The sequence below is a fragment of the Strix uralensis genome, chromosome 4 (genome assembly GCF_047716275.1).
Source record: "Strix uralensis isolate ZFMK-TIS-50842 chromosome 4, bStrUra1, whole genome shotgun sequence".
In the NCBI taxonomy this organism is placed as follows: Eukaryota; Metazoa; Chordata; class Aves; order Strigiformes; family Strigidae; genus Strix; species Strix uralensis.
In genome coordinates, this window is record NC_133975.1 from 25612427 (window position 1) to 25632337 (window position 19911).

Genomic DNA, 19911 nt, shown 5'->3' on the forward strand with positions numbered 1-19911 from the left:
AGCTTGCAGGTAAAGGGTTACAGATTCTAGGAAGTATTAAATGCAAACTTTAAAGGATTTTATTTTCATCTACAGTCACATGATGCCTTAATACCCAATGACACTAACTACAGTGTCTCATTAAGAGGTCATGCAAACTCCCAAGCTAAACAAGGCATTCTTACATATTTAACATTCAAATGCAGAAGCCAAGCTAAGCCATGGAAGATTGTAATCAGAAAAAAGCTACACTTCCTGATCTGCACAAAAGCTACAGGTAGGAAAACTTCTTCCTTTAAACTTGCAACATTGTGCTTTCAAAAGAAACTGTTTACAGGGCATATTTTGCACTCTCTTTCTTTTTTAGCTTTCAGAATAGTGTAATAGTTTTATCCTGAAAATATCTGATCTCACCTGCTGTAGAGTATTGGTTTTATACTTAGAAACACAGTTGGCTCAGCAGAAATCCAAACAAAGCAAATTTTTAAGCCAAATCTATTTTTAAAGTAATATTTTTAAAGATTTCTTAGTTATTTAAATGGTTGCATTAGAGTATGTGGGGTGAAGGGGGAGTTAATATGTCTTTGATGTCTGAAATGAAGGGATTTAGAACTCTTCTGACTTTACTTATACCATGAATTGCACATTGTTTCAGTCACTTCGATCAAAGTGTATTTTAACGGATGTGGCTTCCTCACTGAACTTACACGATTTCTAATTTCCCCTCCTAGAATTTGGTGCATTTAAAAAAAAAAATCTTACAAAAGAAAATGAATGGCAGATGGGGACTATTACAGTGCTCCATAAAAGGAGAAAAAATTACAAATAAGGGAGTAAGAGGAAAGTCATTTAAAACCCAGTTAATCAAGAATTTAGATTACATTAAAGCATATCCATTTTCACATGGAGTGATAAAGTTTCACTGACAATTGCTGGCAATATTGCAGGAGTTGGGTTTTTTTTTTTCACTTGTGCTGAAGGATTTTTCCAGGGTACAGCATTAGCATTTTTATCACAAAGATATTTTTCTCATCAAAATTTTTCTTTAAACTGTAATTGTTATTGGTGTTCTAAATACTCAGCATTTTAATCCCTTTATAGGAATTTAGTCAGAGACTACATTTTACAGAGCTACAGAATCTATATTTACTAAAAGATCTCTAGTGCATCATAAGATTTCCACCCCTTGAGGATTCCCACTGCACAAAAGCATCAAGCAGTGTTTATTGTTTTACTCCTACAATGGTTGGGTGGTGATATTGCAAGCGATGTATTTTTTCCCTCAGTTTATTCTATAAAACCCATCTATTTTTTCTTCTTCCCACATAAAGCTAGGGGATACCAAAAAGAAGAGGAGAATAATAATACCTACAGCACCTTGCTTCAGATAAGCTCTCAACTTTCTTTGAAAAAAAGAAAGTGTTTTCTCATTACCAGTACTTAAAATAAATTTGAGCCCCAATAAGTTTACCAGTAGTGCTTAAGAAAAATTAATACTGTCATTCACTTTCAGAGTGCAGGTCTAATGTTGAAAAGGGTTGAGACCCTAGTATGGCCTAGTATATTCAGCCTGAGACATCAAAACACTTTTTATCAAACTAATTGTACTCCTAACCTCCCAGCAGAGGAGCTCACAACTGTGCTGGTGGAAATATAGCAAGAAGCCACTCCACTTTAAAAGAACTGTTCCATAACTGACCTCTGAATTTCAATTATTTACAAAAATCTATTTAGAAACTAGATAAGGGGCTTATTTGCTAAGCCAAATTTAAATCTTGAGGAGTGAGGGGAACACACAAGCTCCCAAATAAACAGCCATCCTATTACACAGGCTTTCACTGAGGAGGAACATTGCACCTGGCATGCTAGGAACAGCGTGCCATGGCCAGTCTCCTTTAAGAAATGTTTGTACAAATTGGGTGTGTCATGGTAAACCAGCACTTAGTAGCTCAGTAGTTAGATTTGTTGAATGTTAATTGTGCAAAGTATCTTTGTAGGGTGGAAGGTAGGACAAACACTAAAGTTACTCTGTGACCAGAAAGACAGACTGGTCACTGAATTAGAGGGAGCAGTAACTCCTTTCGTAAAGAAAGGAATACAAATGAGACATTTGCTCTCTAGCAGTTCGGATGTTCTTTATACCCACAATTGTACACTCATTACAGGAATCTGCACTGCTTTAATTATTTTTTTTTTCCTAATTAAATAATCCAACCTATTCTCTTGCTTTGTCATATCAATATAGAGTCAAATGTACCGTTGCTTCATGGGATGGACACACAAATCAAATAATTCCTGCTCATAAACAAGAAAAGAGAGAGGTTCTTAGAAACTGAGATTATTGGAAGCCCAAGAAAGATTTTTTTTACTTAGATTTTGATGAAAGTTAAGCAAACATAAAAATCAAAACAATACCAGAAGTTTGGAATAGTTTTCTCTTTACCCCAAAACCAGAGCTAAGAAAAGCGTTGGTCAAAAGCCAATCCAGATCTTCCAAAAGGCTTGCAAATATCAGGAAACTTGTACCTGATCTAAGGCTAATACTAAAAATCATCCACCTGATGATTTTTGTGCAGCTCTAGATATGTGGGAAGACAGAGGAAAGTGAAGGGAACTGTGGCTTCCTTGGAAAGCCCCATTGAAAGCAGTCACTGTGCAAGGTAAACATTTGTGAGTGCTGAGGCCCTTCTCTAACCACAGAGTTGTTTGATCTCAAAGAAACAAACTTACTTAAAGGAAGTATTTGCTCTCAGGCTTTACTGAATGAAAGCCAAGGACAGCCTTTCTTCACGTCTTGCAGGAAGGGATGGTCTTTTGCTATGTTTGCACAGTATCTAGTTAAACACGGCCTCAGCATTGTCTACATCTTCCACTGATACAGTTTCACAAACACTTGGGATGGGGGGCCTCAACACACACAACTCACTGAAACACGATGAAATGTAGTCAGGTAATAAATATTTGTTTGGAACTTATAATTCCTCCTTCAGACCCTGTTTATCTGAGGATTGTATATGGTTACCTGTCAGCAGAGTACGCCCATGATTTCCACACAACAAAGTTGTCATGGGGAGGGCACTGCTAATGCAGAGCAAGGAAGCCAAATCCCCACTACTCCTTAACCAGGAGCACCTCATTCAGCACCTGACCATATTAGAGAAGTAACATGAAAATGTCACACCTAAGGAATGATGCATGGTAATCTTTGATTTTTGCTGAGCTACAGAGCAGTTGTGGCAAACAGGATGTATTGCTAAGGAGAACAGGTATAAAACCCGATGCAGTTTTACTTATTGGAAGTTTGATATCAAAATGGACAAAATAAATGAGTTTTGGTAGAAAGGTCAGAAGGGATTATTAGAAAGGGGAAAAAAAAGGCAGCAATTTTCCTGTGAGCTCTCCTCTGAGTCACTTTCACTTAGACATATGGAAGAACTTCAAAATTTCATTAAGAGCCGAGTACATTGTTTGGAAACTAAACATTTAATCACAGCAGGAAGCAGGGAAATAAAAGGCCCAAGTTTTCTTTTTTGTGTGACGTTTTTCTGTCTGCAGTTTTTATACAAGTTTATTTAACTTCCTTTTTTTCATTTTAACCACAGATGCAAAGCCACAGATGCTTTCTGGTTAGAAAAATATTTCTGGTTGAATATTCTATTATTAATTCACACAAGTTACTTTTCCATTTGTGACAGTGAGGATTAAGCCATCTCCTTGGGGCTTACTTTTTTTGCTGTCACCAAATGAGCCTGGCTCAACTTTGCATCATTTCCCAACTATTTAATATAGTCATATATTTCTGTTAAAGAGCAGTTGATTTTATGTAAACAAGGTCCAATGCCTTGCTACAGCAGGCAATCTGCTTTTTGAAAGAGCAGAGTAACAAGGACAAGAGTATCTCATGTCAAGAACAACACACACCCAATGACTGAAAACCCTCTCAACCTGAAGTGCACCCTGGGAACTTTTCATACTGGCTCCAGTGGGAATAGTATCAAATCCTCATGCTCTCAACAGAGGCCAGGAGAACAAGAAATAGCCCAATGCAGCTGTGCCAGTGCTACCCAGCACGTAGCTGCCAGCAGAAATGACAACATGGCAGGAGTACAGGTTTGCCTGTGCTGGACAGAAGTTCTCCAGACTGTATCAAAACAGATTATTTCACTTCTGCCCAATCTCCTGTGCTCAGGACAGGTGCATCTGGATGTTAAGGCACTTTGCCCAGGCAGGTTGGCATTAATGTCCTCTCACAATACACTGCAATGCAGAGTCTCTGAAGGCAACTTTCAGGCAGGAGAGTCAGCGAGTGCCCCACATGAGCCATATGGAGCCACATTCCCACAGTCCTGAGGACCTGTCGGGCTGTGGGTCTGTTCCTCCTCTGACTGCCCATCCTCCCCACTGTATTTACTGCAATGACTATTCATTGACTGAGCTGCATTTATTACACTCCCTTCCCTCTTCGTCTCACAGCCACTTTGCAACACTGTTTTATCAGCAGTAGATTTGGGAGTGCCCAGCTTTATCTACCTCATTAAGCACCTGAGCTTTGTGCAACAGCCTAGGATGCAGAAAGCACCACCTATGCCCTGACACAGCTGCCCAACAGCTTCCTCCTCCTCTCCCTTCTGGGCTGCGCTCTGTCCTTGTGGGGAGGTAGAGCAGGGGCTCTCCCGGGGGCCCACCGTGCCAGCTCCAGGACTGCGGCCTGCAGCCAGCCCCCAGGCTCCCTCGCCTGCTGCTCCTCTTACCCAGCTAGCTAATCCACACTGCTGCACGTTACAGGCAGTTTCTTTCCCTCCAAAAAAAAAGTGTTATCAGCTTACTCCTCTTATGGAGTGCAAGTGTGATAGCGATCACATTTGCATGATTTTTTTTTAACACTACAAATTTCCACAGAGCTATTCTTCTCATCTATTTCTCATCTACTCATAGTAAAAGAAGGATAAGTCTCAGGCAAATTCCAGCTTTTGAAGAAAACTGGCAGTCTTGTTCACTTACAGCCCAGTGGAAAACAAGCAGTTATTGTCAGCTGTCAGGAACCTGAACAAAGCTTTGTTAAGGGCCCCTCTGCCTCTATTTTTGGTTTGGGTGTGGCATGGAAAAAACAATATTTACCATCTCAGTAGCTGTGCCCTTTGTGTATTTGTTTTCATATTCCCTTTCCCCATGTGAATTTAGCAGATGCTGCACGGCTTGATATCAGCCCTGCATTTCTGTTGTCAGAGTATGTGTATGTCTCCACTGAACATCAGTAATGAATAGGCAATGTCTGTGCAGCAAAGATACAGATTCAACTGCCAGACACCGTTTCAGAGGCAAAAGTGGATAAAGACCAAACTACCCTAAGATTTCATTTGCAATATAAATGAAACAAAAGCTACAGTCCTCAGCCCCAAACTAAAGGTCTTCAGGGCCCTGAGAAGCTACAGCCATGTACACTGTCCAATTTCTGTCCTTAACATGTCTTTTTAATTTAAAATCACTTGGGAATATTTTCCATTGCTCTGAATGAACGCACACAGATTGCTAAAAGGCTAGTCTATATTTACCAATATACATTAAAAACTGGGGGAAGGCCAGCTTGCTGCTTTCACAGCCAATACCAGCACCCAGTATTCATCAAACTACAGCCTTAGCTTTGTTTCATTGCTTTGCCATACTTCATTTCTGGAGGTGTTTAAGAGTTGTGTTGACATAGGGCTTACGGATATGGTGTAGTTGAGAACTGTCAATGTTAGGTTAATGGTTGGACTAGGTGATCTTCAAGGTCTTTTCCAACCTAGATGATTCTGTGATTCCACAATAAAGCTTTACAGTGGCACCACTGAAATCAATGTGGCTGGACTTTCCTCCTGGACAGAGTGGGAGAGCACCTATTTAGCTCAGGGCACATATTGTTACCCACATTTTGCATGTGGGGGGAGGCCAGGTTTGAGAAACAAGGAACTAAGTCAGCCCCATAGCTCTGTGCAGGAATCAGAATTTGAATCTAAGTCTCCCAAACATTCTAAGAGCCAAACCTGCCTCTAGAGAGTAACACCCTTCAAAAATCCAAACCAGGGTCAATAACTTTGTCATGGGGCAATATGTCAGACTGGCCAATAAATAAAGTTCTAACACACAGGCAGAAGGTATTTGCTTATGATAGAGCTACCTGAGACCATTTATAGCCATGGCATAAACTCTTTGGAACAAGTTGTTCTGCTGGAAATGTCAGCCTGTTGTTAGCATACAGTATCATGAGCACTCCACTGCCGAAACGCAGTCCAGCAAGTCAGACTTAATAGTGCAGTTTTCATTGATAATTTTGGTGAATACAGTCCATTCTTTTGCACAGGATTAAGAGAAAGAAGAAAAAAAGAGGATTACTAAAGTGGCTTGATGCCAGACAACACTAAGTCTTTTAAGGCAATGAATACTTTTCTATAGCTTTCAAGTATTGTTCTACTGAGAGACTGAAAAAGGTTGTAAATGGAATCAAGATAAGCAACTCAATAATACAACAGAAATGAAGCTGTATTTCACTGCTATCTCACCATTACCATCTCTTAGCCACATTTGGACCTTTTTAATGCAGTGGTCAATACTTTGGATCTGCCTTGTTCTGAGAAATAATTATTGTAATTATAACATAAAAACTCTGCTCTTGTTCACAAAGTCATTGTGTCCAATCATTCCCTTAGCAACCCATCATCACTCCATGTCTGTGAAGGAAATTGGTTTCAAATAACCAAATGGAAAAGCTCACCCGCACTCTAAACAGCTCTAAATTATCACTATGCTTTACACATTAAGTGTTATATTTAAAAGAAAAGAAAACCTCTTTGAATCAAAAAGAACTCATGTAAGAGAAAGTCACATCACATGAAAGGGTCTTTTTATTAAGGTATTGTATCAGAGTTTTTTCTTGAAGTTTTTTGAGTGTGACTTTTAATGTTTTCTGTATTTCTTTTTTAAAAGGTTTGTTATCCATTTTCACAGTACTTTGTAACTATGGCCCAAATAATCCTCTGCTTTTCTACTCTCTGCTAACCATTCTCTACATGAAATGTTCAGGAACACGGAGTTAAAAAATGCATTGTAGTATGTATCCCATGCTTGTTATATAGAAGCAGTACCATATAGGGGGAGCATCTTGAGCAATGAAACTGGGGGAGAAGACACCCCACCCCACAAAAAAACAAAAAAGGTGAAGGAAAAAGAAATGCATCAAGTGCATTAGTATCTTTCCAGCTATGTCTAATCTGAAAGCTGATTCAGATCTAACCTGATAAAGAAACTGATTTATATGGCTTATACTGTTTTAGAAGGATGCCTATTTTCAGTGTACATATTTGATCCTTCTCAAACATCCACATATCTGACTGGGTCTGAGCAGTTCTACTTACAGGCTTCAAGATCACCTCAGAAATAACTACTTGAGCCAGGCACACCATAGCCTTACCATTCACTGAAATACCAGATTCTAAACGTTTAGTGCTCCTACATGCTAGGCATTCATCCAAACTTTGGACCACTGATATCTGACATAACTAACGATATTACCATTTTGCTCACACAATAAACCAACTCTGCTCCCACAATATGTAAAATTCTTCTGCTGAGGAAAGGACCTTCTTCAGGTGTCCCAACACAAGCTATATTACTTACCTGGATTTCATGTTGTGATCCAGTTAAAAAGCAAGAAGGATAAGGAATAATGATGAAAGTGATAAAATTTATTTTACTGCTGTTTCCATACAGGACAACTAGGTAAAGACATTTTGAAGTTTAAGATGAGCAAAGTATAATTTTTCTTTCAACTCCACTGACCCATCTGCACCAAGTATACTGTTCTCCAGGTTTTACATTTACTTCTCCCACTCCATTTCTCTGCATATGCCTTAGCTCAAATACTGTGCCCTACGTGCAGCCTTCTGATTCTCAGACCTGCTAGCAGCCATGAATTTGGGCAGGAGGCTGAGTTGTTAATTCATGCTGTTCTCTTTCAGTCTTGCCAGGAAAATAAACGTTTTGGGTGAACAAGGAATTTCTAGCATGTGCTTTGTGGGTCATACCTACTCGTCTGTGTAGGATTCACTTTGCGCTAGCAGTAACAAACCAAGGATGTACCTCTTGCAAACTCAAGCTATTTATAAACAGGTTTCAGTATCTTTTCATTCTGTTTACATTCAAATTTGAAGATCCAGTTATAACTTGAAATCTTCCCAAAAGATTTTCCAGTCTGCCAGCCACAGAAAACACAATTTTTTTCTTATATCTACCTAAATTTCATTTGAAACAATGAAATCAACATGGACTCTTTTCCCTATGGGTCTGTTTGCCCTTCAAGGAGCTAAAGTTTCGTGTTTTCCCCTCAAACCTGTTGAGTTGCCTTAACCTGTTAAGCTGCCACACACATTAAATTGCCTTTGTCACACGATCTTGAAGTCTGTAAACCATTGATTCTTCTAATCTTATGGAATTATTTTCCATTCTCTGTATCATTCCACCTTGATGCAAAAAGACAAATTGCAAAAAAATGTTTCGTAAGGCCAGTATTCGAGATGAGCCCCAGAAGCATGGCTTATCACAAATCTGTGGTTTGCACTGGTGTAACAGCTGCATTAAATGAGCATTTGTTAGGATAAAGTAAACCTGACTGTATTTCTCTAAAGTACGTTTAGGACAGATAATCCAGCAGTGGTATGTTCTCTGTGCTATAGGGCTTATATTGTTCAGTATCATGCCATGAAAGAGCCTAGATTTGTATGTTCTACTCTTGACATGAAATAAAGTTAATCATAGACTGAGATTTCTTTGTTCGGTAAAACAGATTTTTTTCTTGCCTGTTCAATTTACTTTATCTCACATTCCTACAGCCTGCAATATTCTTCCGTCCACACAGCTCACTGTGCAGTGCTATCGCAGTTGAACAGCTCACCTAGATACTGGCAGAAATTCTCCAACCCAAGGGCCACCTGCTTTCTAGGTTTGGCCTTCTGTTTCCCAATCTGTGCAAGTCTCTATTGTTACCGTGCAGGATTTGTACTTTACTCAGGTTTTTTCAGTTTTCCTCATCTCTGTGGCATCCCTGGTAAGGAGCATAATATCCAAAGATATAATAAAAAAGCCTTTTGTGCTCCAGGAGATATATGGGGTTTCTTGAATAAGACTCTGGAAACACTGCAAAAGAAACTACACGAGTAGATATACTACCACCCAGGAAAAGCCATGCTCCCTCTCCCAAGCAAATGAAAGGTTAACTCCATCAAGCCCTGCAGATTCCAGAGTCCTTCATTCTCAAAACTTCCTCATCACACAACTCTTAGCTCATTTGACAGAAGGAAAATAAAGCTTAAATTTGCAAAGACCCCATTCATTTATGCCAAGAAAATCCCACACAATTTCAAATTAATCAATAGCACAGAAATCCCCTCCCACCTACCACATGGATCCCAGTCTCCACAAAATCTGCAGAGTCTCTCTCTAGGGTGAAACAAGCCTGTTAGCAGAAATAGCTTCACCCTCCTTCCAGGCCACCTTCCCCCACAGAGAGATGTTTTGCTAGTTTCCTTCCATGGAAAAAAAAAAAAAAACACACCTATGTGGAAAAGCAAGGCTAGAGCATCACAAAGACTGGAAAAGCCTGATTTGAAAAAAATCTTCTCCTCACTAAGCCAATACACTCTTCTCCCACTAAGAAACACTGTATTTCTAGTCCAGCAAAAAGCAACAGAAACAAAGACTTAGCTCTCATGTCAATGAGCCCTTTTGAAAGGCCCGGTAACAAAAGTATGCCTGAAAGAGTGTAGGCTTCACCTTTCTTCTATCTCCAGGTGTTTCTTTTGCTTTCCAGAAGGCCAGAAGATCTCTTTATGGAAGCAAATATTGCACTTAATTGCCACAAAACTTTCCATGAATGGCCTTTTTGAAGCATCCAGGTGAGATGCCTGGAAGACTCTGAGGTGTTTGTTATTCACGGCATGCAATTACCCATCTCCCATCATACTTCAGGGCTTTTAGCCCCCTCCCTGCCTGCAGGATTTCCCCATATAATAAGAGGCTGTAGGTGCTTTGTGCCACTGAGTTACCTTCAGTTTTTTGCAGTATTTCCTTGTTTGTGTTACAGCAGCATCTACAAGCACCAGAAGCAATAAAGTCCTCAGTGCTCTGGCTGTCACAGACACCTAGCAAGACATACCCTACTTAAACATTTATAGATTACCTAGACAGTTCCAGACTTCTGGCACCTGCTTACTTTGGGGAGAATAAGGAAGCATAACCCAATTCCATCTTGCTTATTAGCAAAGAAAACACTATCCCCAAGAAATAAACACTCTGGGTTTTAATCCTTTTGCATTTAGGAGGCGCATTAACCACAGGTACCTGAAATCCCAAGTGATGGGTGACATCAGGAGATTATTACACAACACGTGGTGGCCGGTGCCTCATGCAGCCTTGACAGCAGTGGGTTCTGGTGTCTGCCCTGTGCATGATGTGGGCTCAGAGCTGACCCAGAGCAGCAGGGACTCTTCAAAGTCAAGGAAACACCAGGTTTCTGAATGTAAGTTGCTTTGGACAGTGTGGCTGTCAAGCTGCCTTGCTCAGACAGAAGGGTACCTGCCACCAGCATGCTGCTGTCAAGCCCAGTAACAGGACTTTAGACAGCTACGCAGATTTTGTGGGGCAAAATCTTGTACATAATAGGTACTAATATCCCACCCAGCTAGGTACGGCCTTTTTGAATTGTTCTGCTGCGATGTGGCACTTTGCTGGTCCCACAGACCACTCCTGCAGCCCACCCACTGCTGAGGCAATGGAGAGCACAGGCAGGCCACACCAGGAGGAAAGCCACAGACAGACTGCTGGGTGTTCGGCATCTTAATCACAAAGCTGTCCTCCCCAACCATTGCTCCACCCAAACCACACAGCTAGTTGTCCTAATATTAATGTTTGCCACCTGTTTCCTTCTTCTTAGGCTTTGCCTATGGAGACATCCTTTCCCTTAGCCCGAGTTCCCAAGTTTCCACACTTCTTTCATGTCTGTAAAACCTTCTACTATCTGGAAAAGTAATAAATGAAAAGAAGGATAATATCAGGGGATCTTTCAAAATAGCTTGAGCTAGACAAGCTTTGTTTCTTCTGTACAACATTATGTGCAATGTATTCCTTCCCAGAGGCAACAACAATAAAGCATTTCCACTCCCCTCTCCCCACGCAGGCTACAGCAGGGCTGGTGTTTCAAGACAATGTCACAACAATGCAGGCATTAAACAGCAGGCTTGTTTTGCAAACTCCCTTGCTGGTTTCTGACTATTAAATACCACCTGAATAAGGAGACTCCTTTGTTAGAGGAAGAAAGGAGGAAATTAGTGAGAGCTGCCTCTCTGTCCTCTCACCTCTGGGGAAAACCTCTCCCCCGTTTACGGGGGGCCACCAGATGCTGCACTCAGAGCCAGTGCCCAGGGGGCCACCTTCAAGATACCCTCAGCTCAATCTTAGGACAATTAAAGGGTTTCAGCAGAGTCAAGGTCTCTGGTTCACAGGCTCTCACCTTATGAGTTCAGATAAAGCTCTAACCACAGCAGACTGGGGTTTTTTTCAGGACTTTTGTTCATTGTGAATCTTCAAATTCCCTTTTTTCCTTTTGAATACATACAGCACAGCACACGGAATAGGTGAGAAAAGAGCCATCTCTCAGCAGCAGTTCACCATCACAGAAATTTACTTGTGACAGGAAACTACACCGCAAGTCACTCACATGTTACTTCTGCTGGAATAAAGTTTTGCTACAGAGATAATTAAAATATAAGCTTGATACATTTAAAGGATTTCAAAAGGTAATATGCCAGATAACACAGTGTGAAAAAGCCTTCTTTTCTGCAAAGAACAAAAATATCTTATTCCTTCAGACCCCTTCCTCACCTCATCACAATGAGCCATGTAGACTGAAACTTGATCAGATAGCAGAAGGGTTAGGAAAGCACCGACTACATTTTTATGCAGATTTCCCAGTCCATCCTAACTGAAATGAATTCTGATGTCTTTTTGACATGAACAAGGCAGGATTTCATAGAATCTAGCAGCTATCTGGGTCTCCATCAGCAACTCAACCACTTTCCTGTCGCTTCATCATCTCATCTTACCAGCATTGTGATCCAAACCAGGAAAGAAGTTCAGTTCTTTGGATATCAAACTGGCAGCCTGACAAGGAGCGCAAAAACTAAGCCCTAATATTTTTTCCAGGGGTACAAGAACCTCAAAGCTCTCTCAAATAGGGAAAGACCACCACAAAGATCATCCTATAAAGTTAAGGGGAAAATGGTCTTTTCACAGAGAATTTTGAAAGGAAACCACAAACAACAATGCGTGTTTTATCAGCCAGAACAAAGCTACATTTTTTGTGGCTTCTTTAAACCAGACTTACCATTCCCCATACATCCTTATTACCACATGCCATTTGAAAAAATATATATAATAAATGCAAATGTCTCTAGATGTCAAAATGTTGGGAAATGTGTATAGTGAACCACTACAACAAAAGACTTAGAACACTGCAGTGAAATGGACAGCACGGACTCTTACAGGCTCCAGTGTCCCCAGTCCATACAGACATCCCTTCCACGAGGACCTGAGAAAAAACTGAAACAGTTGAGGGGGAAAAAGTCTTTATTATTGGGGATAATACTAATTTTCAGTTCCCATAGATCACTTAGGCCCTCAATTAAAGATGATCTGTAAAAGAAAGGCACTGTGTCAATATTGGCTTTGGGATGCATAATGGAGGTCCAGGATTTTAATTTTAACTGATCTAAACATTTAAAAGCTTGGTTTTGTCAAAGCTGGGGAATAATCTATTGTGAGAATCAAATCACATGACTAAAGGACTGATATCAGTCATATCTGACTACATTGCAGAAAAAGGAAGTCTTTGCTACAGATTTAACCATCCTCAGCAACTCCAGAATTTAAGTAAAGCTCAAAATGTGATACATAGCATTTGTTAATGTAAAATCAAAAGGAATACTAATTAATGATAACTTTTGTGTTGTCTGCTTAAAATCTCAGGAATAACTAACTGGCATGATCTGTAAGTTAAACCTACAACAGAAAAATAAATACCTGAATTTGAAACCACCTTTATGGATTAAGTGATCAAAGACTGCAGACAGTGAGGATGTCTCTCACCATTTAAAACTATCCTTGGTTTCAATCCTGCATACGTAGATTGCAAATAAATACCAATACCTGGCAAACCCCAAGGAAGCCAGTGTCACACCAGGGTACTGCAGGGGCCTCTTGGCACAGGAGATGTGAGAATGCAGCCTGTATTAAATGCTGCAGTAGTACTTCTTCAGTTGCAAAACCATTGCTTGGAGCAGCTCATGGAAAGACCAATGTGTACTACACGCACATCTCAGAAAAGTGTGGTGTTGCACTGGCATAGTTAAACAAGCAATTTGGTACATAAGAATGATGCACTGATTTAAAATTGGTTTATTTTAATTAGTTTACTCTTGCTTCAAAACAGTGCCGTTTCTGTGGGCAAACAAGGCTTCAGTCTTAAGTAGATGTTTAGACTGTCAGTCTCGTAGGATCAGTAATTTTAAATTAAGGAGTAGGTTGCAAGAAAAAGTAATTTCACGCTTCAAAAAGAACTTTTGTTTATTTCAAAGTCTTGGAACCTAGAACCATCAGTCCATAATCTTATCCAATCGTTGGTGTCATCAGTGCATTTTAAAGCAGCTTTTAATTAAGTTAAATAAGGAAAACAGATGCTGCTGAAGAAACGCCCAGTAAGATTTTCTATTTCTAGATAAAACTGCTTTAAATGCATAACCAGTTCTTCTAACCATGGGATGTGATGCACACGACTAAGTTTATAGGTGTTTAGTGAGAGTTTTGTGCCATTTAATATGTCACTGTGAGCAGTCAGCACAAAGATAATGATATGTAGAAGAGTGGGCCTATAACCTCCACTTCTGATTAAACAAGTATATAAATTGCATAAGTCACACCCAGTAGCATTTGCTCTGGGCTGTAACAGCATTAACTTTCCATCTAAAAAGTTTCATCTCCCCAAATCAAAAAAGGCCTTTTTCAGTATTCTTAGCTCAGATGTACATATACAAAAGGCAATCATTCAGAGAACATTCTCTATTTTTAAACTCTGTCAATTAATGGTGCTGTAACCCAAGTCACATCCAGGCCATAACATGATCTTAAGAAAGTTAAATTCTATCAGTGTGAAAATCTGTAGCAGAAAGAAAAGAAATAAAAATTAGGTCAGTCCAATTGACTTGCAGTAGCTTGTCTGAAAAACACCTTTCCTGCCCACTTTGAAAGGGTGTTAGAGGAAATGTTTTCATTTTCAGAATCATCTTCTTCATTACTGCCTGATTTGCTTAGAAGACTTTCAAAATCTTCATCTTTGCTACTGCCTGTTTTGCTCAGAGGACTCACTGTTGATACACCTTCCTGAGCTTTTACTTGGCTGGAGGGTGAAAACATCACTAGCATTAAAGCTAGAACTTTCAAATGGACCAGGAGAAGCTAGCTTCAGCAGGATTTCATGTACCTTTTACACCCTTATGTGCACATTAAGGTTTATGAAAAACACCCAACCTGTTTTTCACCCAGAGGAGCTACCCTACTGCAGTCTGGTCTGGGTCTGTTTTATGCAGCATGCTGCCTGAACAGAAAGCAGAAAGAGAAAAAGGTAGAGCTGTTGACTACTTCAACAATGGGGTCTTCTGGCCTTTGGGGACAGCTTTACAGCTCCCTCACACAAGTTGAGCAACTTCAGGAAAACCAGTAAGCCTCAAGTAAATGTCGTAATAACACTTCACTTCATTGACACCAGCTCCAGTCTCGGCTCTCCAGCAGCAGGTGCTCCACAAGAGATGCAGACACCAGGAAGCTGTCAGCCAAACTCCCCTGGACTGCAAGGCCCACCCCCTAGATTTGACAGGCGTGTTCATAACGCGGGTGAAAGTATTTCATAACAAATTGCAAAACAAATATATGTCATTTTGAGCATATATTGGTTACATTGATTAAATGATGTAAGATGAGCTACATAAACGTATGCCAACTATAAAATAAGGGTCCAGCCATTTGTTCATTCAGTGTTGTACTTCCTGAGCAAGAGGAAACCTGGCTCCACCCTCTCAACAAAAACTCATTTTCAAAAGGAGCATGTACTTACCAAAAGCAGGAGAAAGAAGCAGCAGCCACTGTGACTCACTTATCTTTCTAAACAGAAGAATGTACACTATTAAAAACTAACTTTAGTAGTGTAGGGCTTTCCATATACTAACCACAGCAAGCAGGAATATATACACATATATGCACCTAAGAGAAGTGATGGGGAAAATATGCTCCCAAACTTCTCTTTGTTAGCACTGAATATTCAAAATGTCATCTGAAGCACCTCTTTTCCACAGTGATTCATTCTTTAATTGTGTCAGTGTAATATACACAGAATTACAAATTATAATGGACAAGTCCCACTCTGACATTGGGACGTAAAGGCTGCATATGTTATCACAGAATGGTTTGGGCTGGAAGGGACCTTAAAGATCATCTAGTGCCAACCCCCCTGCCATGGGCAGGGACACCTTCCACTAGCCCAGGTTGCTCAAAGCCCTGTCCAACCTGGCCTTGAAACTTCCAGGGAGGGGGCATCTATAGCCTCTATGAGCAACTTGTTCCAGTGTCACTACCCTCACAGTAAACAATTTCTTCCTTATATCTAACCTAATCTACACTCTTTCAGTTTAAAACCATTACCCCTTGTCCTATCACTACATGGCCTTGTAAAAAGTTCCTCCCCATCTTTCCTGTAGGTCCCCTTTAAGTCCTGGAAGGCCACTATAAGGCCTTCTCTTCTCCAGGCTGAACAACCCCAACTCTCTCAGCCTGTCCTCATAAGGGAGGTGCTCCAGCCCCCTGACCATCTTCGTGGCCTCCTGTGGACCCACTTGAGCAGGTCCATGTCCTTCTTAAATTGGGGGTCCCACTTAACAGTCCCTGGACACAGTACTCCAGGTGGGGTCTCACGAGAGCAGAGCAGAGGGGCAGAATCCCCTCCTTTGACCTGCTGGCCACGCTCCTCTTGATGCAGCCCAGGATATGGCTGGCTTTCTGGGCTGCAGACGCACACTGGTGGCTCATAGTCTGTTTTCCATCCACTAGTACCCCCAAGTCCTCCTCCTCAGGGCTGCTCTCAATCCACTCATCACCCAACCTGTATTTGTGCTTGGGATTGCCTTGACCCATGTGCAGGACCTTGCACTTGGCCTTGTTGAATTTCATGAGGTTTGCACAGGCCCACCTCTCAAGTCTGTCAAGGTCCCTCTGGATGGCATCCTTTCCCTCCAGCATGTCGACAGCACCACACAGCTTGGTGTCATCAGCAAACTTGCTGAGGGTGCACTCAATCCCACTGTCCATGTCACCAACAAAGATGTTATCCAAATATGTAAGGGAATGCTAAGTATACTGGGATTCTTTCAACCACATATCTATGTAATGACAATTATTTCAAATGTTGCAATAGAAGAGTCATGTTCAATTATAGCTCAGAATATTTTGCTACTATGTCTACTCGAAAAGAAAAGAAATACCATTCCTCAAAGTTCCCCAATTTTCGTAGCCTTCAGCAAAACACATTTCTTACCTCTATTAGCACAATCTTTACTATTAGTCCATTTATATAAGTTAGTTTTAGACTGAATCACTAATCTTCTGACAGGATTATAGATGTAATGTGTTTCCTCAAGGGATTTTTCTACTTACAGAATCAGTCTGCAATCTTCTCACTGTCTAAATTATAGTCCATGATTTAACATCATTCATTTCCACATCCTCAAAAACATGAATGGTGGGAAATCCCATTTTACAGGTGGCTCCTCATGGCTCTTTGCCGACAGAAAAGCTAATAAGCTTATGACAATGCATTATACTCTTCAGAAGCCTTCACAATTTAGTTAAATTAGATGCTGCTTTGTCACCACTGCCTGAAAACAGTCACACTGGGAGATGACTGGTCATCTGGGAATATTGCTTACAGAGCCAGGTCCTATTCAAGACAGTTGCAACCAAGATAAAAGCTGTCAAGACCAGCTAATCACATGGATACATTTGCATCAGGTAGTGCATGCCACATCAGACAGTTTTAATGAAAAAAGGTAGTGAAAAAAGAAGACAGACATCCACAGCACACACATCTCCCCTTCCCGTCCACCATTAAATACATGATTTGTTGTAAGAATATAGACAACACAAGCTCCCTGGTAAGTGCAAGCAAAGGAAAGATCCACGACAGGTCTGCAGAGGCGCTGCAGGGGGCAGAGCATCAGGGTAACAGTGTAAGGTCAGGCTTACAGCACGTCCTTGACTCTGCCCAGCTGTAAATCACCTCTTAACATTAGGTGACACCACAGCATTACAGCCAGGCGCTGAGCCTCAGTGTTTTCCAGTACAGCACAAAAAGGCTGAAAACAAGCCTTTCCCCCAGCGCATCCCCATGAAGCTCCTGACACAACACAGAGACAGGCTGAACAGCTCTAAAAGCAGGGAATGACTTGCAGATAATGCCCTGCCTTTAATTTGTCAGATGCTTCAGCAATCAAGCAGTAAAATGACACAGACCTGAGTCTAACACAAGTACAAGTGATTCACAGTCCAGCTTTTACCAAGCTTAAGGACCACACAAGTTTCTTCCCCTTGGAGGAAGGCCCACTACCATGGAGAAGACATGGTAGAACATGCAGCAATGAAGGCTAAACTGCCTTCAGTTCACATTAATTTGTGCTGTGAACCCTGGTCAAAAGGAGTAGAAGAAATGCAGCCTCTTTCACCTTCCCTACACTCAAAATGGCCTTATGCAATAATGAGGCCCACAACTGGGGATGATGATTTACTCTTCCAGCCATCCCTACATAAGACCCCAGAGCATGCAACCCAGCCTTTACATGAAGTTGTGCAATCAGCTAATGAAGATTTTTTACATGATAAAATGCTGCCAGGTACAGTTTTAATAATAATTTAAGAAATTATTAAAGTCTTTTGATTAAAGCTGTTAAATACAGATGACAATGCTAAAATATTTATTCTACAGTTAAATGAAAAAATGTTCTCTTATAACAAACAAAGACCTAGCACACCAGTCACCCTGTGTCTGGCATTCTTTGTGAACATTTCCCAGAATTACCAGTGTCAGTGTCTGGCCAGTACAGCTATAAGCATGTTTAAATATTTAATCTTACAGAAGCAGAAGCATTTTTTGACTGAAATTTGTTTTGGATGCTTTTGTTTTGGCATGAGTGTTTAAAAAACAAGGACTGTGGACCTTGTCTGGATATAAGCATGACAGGGAAAGGAAGAGAGGTCTGAGGGTTTTGCCTGATTAAAATGTGCAGTGACTTGTACTCTTAACACTCATTCTAAATCTTAAGTTGTAGATAAATATTCATAAATGCACTCAACAAAGGTCTGGTAATGGTGTTCTGAAATTTAGAGGCCCGATTCTCCTTGAATCCACAGATAGGTCCTGTCAAAAACTCTCTCTAAGCAACAAAAAAAGCTAGAACTCATACTGTTGGTACAACATCACGGGGTTCAAGCAATCATAGGAGAGTGGATGCTATTCTGCACCTAAAGTTTCCAGAATGCTCTCACACCTGTAGGCAACAGAGGGCCTATAAAGCAACATTCAGCCATTTTTTCAGTATTTTCAAGCTTATTCTCAGTATTTGAATGAAACACCACTGTTTTCCAGTTTACTTAAGAGTTTAACTCCACATCTCAGAGACATCCACGCTAACCAAAAAGACCCATCCATATAGAAGAGCTCAAATAATTCTCTCAATAACTCTTCTTCTAAAAAAAAAGAAGCTGCATTTCACAGTGTACATTTTTCAAAGTCCTCTAGCTGTCTAGACAGTGAAATCCTACACTGCATTGTAGACTAAAGGGGAAATATAACCATCTTGTTATATAATACAATATATCAGGGAACATTCAGACAGATCAAGAAAGGGACTAGTCCAGAATGGAGCAAACAACATTCTTCCTCCAGCTTAACTAGTCTGGGCAATTGCTATCTATAAATTTGTTACCAAGGAAAAGAGTGTAATGAGGTTTCCATAGAAAACAACAAACACTATCCAGCATCACAACAGTGAACATGACAAAATCAAATATAAGTTTTAAGAAGTTATAAGTTTTAGGAGATTGTAAGTCTTCAAACTCATAGACTTAAGCTATGTTTGATGTGATGTAAAAGTTGCATAACAAACTCCCCAAGGGGTGTTTGCACAATTTCTTCTAAGGTGTCCGATGCTGACTGCAGGGCTGAACTGGGGTCTGATCCAGTCTGACAGTTTCTGCGTCTCCTTACACATAATAAGGTAGAATTAAAAATACAAGAAAAATCAAACAATACAGAGATACTCCTGATGATCCACTGCAGGGACAGTTTTAAAAATAATAAGCTTTTGGGTTGGTTTTTTTTTTTAAAAAAAAAAAAGAAAGAAAACAAGAGTGGCAGGATAAATCTACTTGGGTTTTTTTTCATACAATAACTAAATCCGCGATCACAGAAAACAGACAAAAGCACTCATTTTGTTTTCCCTTAGAGTTTTCTGTAGCAGCCATTATTAATGCCTTTGTTGAGCAGAACTTGGGTGGAACCAAGAAAACAGGAGCTCACCTGCTGCTCCTTTGTGGCTCTGATCTGGGTGTCCCAAGAACAAGGATTTGTTGCAGTCATTGGCTTGCCACTTGCCTGAGGCATTCAACTGTATCTAGCACAATGATGCTGGAAAGCATTCATGAGTAAATACACAATAACATTTGTATGTTTACAGCATCTGTGAAAGGTGTGGGTAGGGCGATTTCTCTACTGTGTGTTTCCAGAGCAAGTCAAACCCATTAATTAAA

General features: G+C 40.4%; 1 protein-coding gene across 1 annotated transcript in view; it reads left to right on the top strand.

Annotated features, from left to right (window-relative positions):
- Positions 1-132: 132 nt before the first annotated feature.
- PGCKA1 (PDCD10 and GCKIII kinases associated 1) overlaps positions 133-19911 on the top strand; it is a 45269-nt gene continuing 25490 nt past the window's right edge. Inside the window, exon 1 of the mRNA XM_074865961.1 lies at positions 133-256. The gene's annotated coding sequence lies outside the window, so the exon portion shown is untranslated. The remainder of the gene's footprint in view (positions 257-19911) is intronic.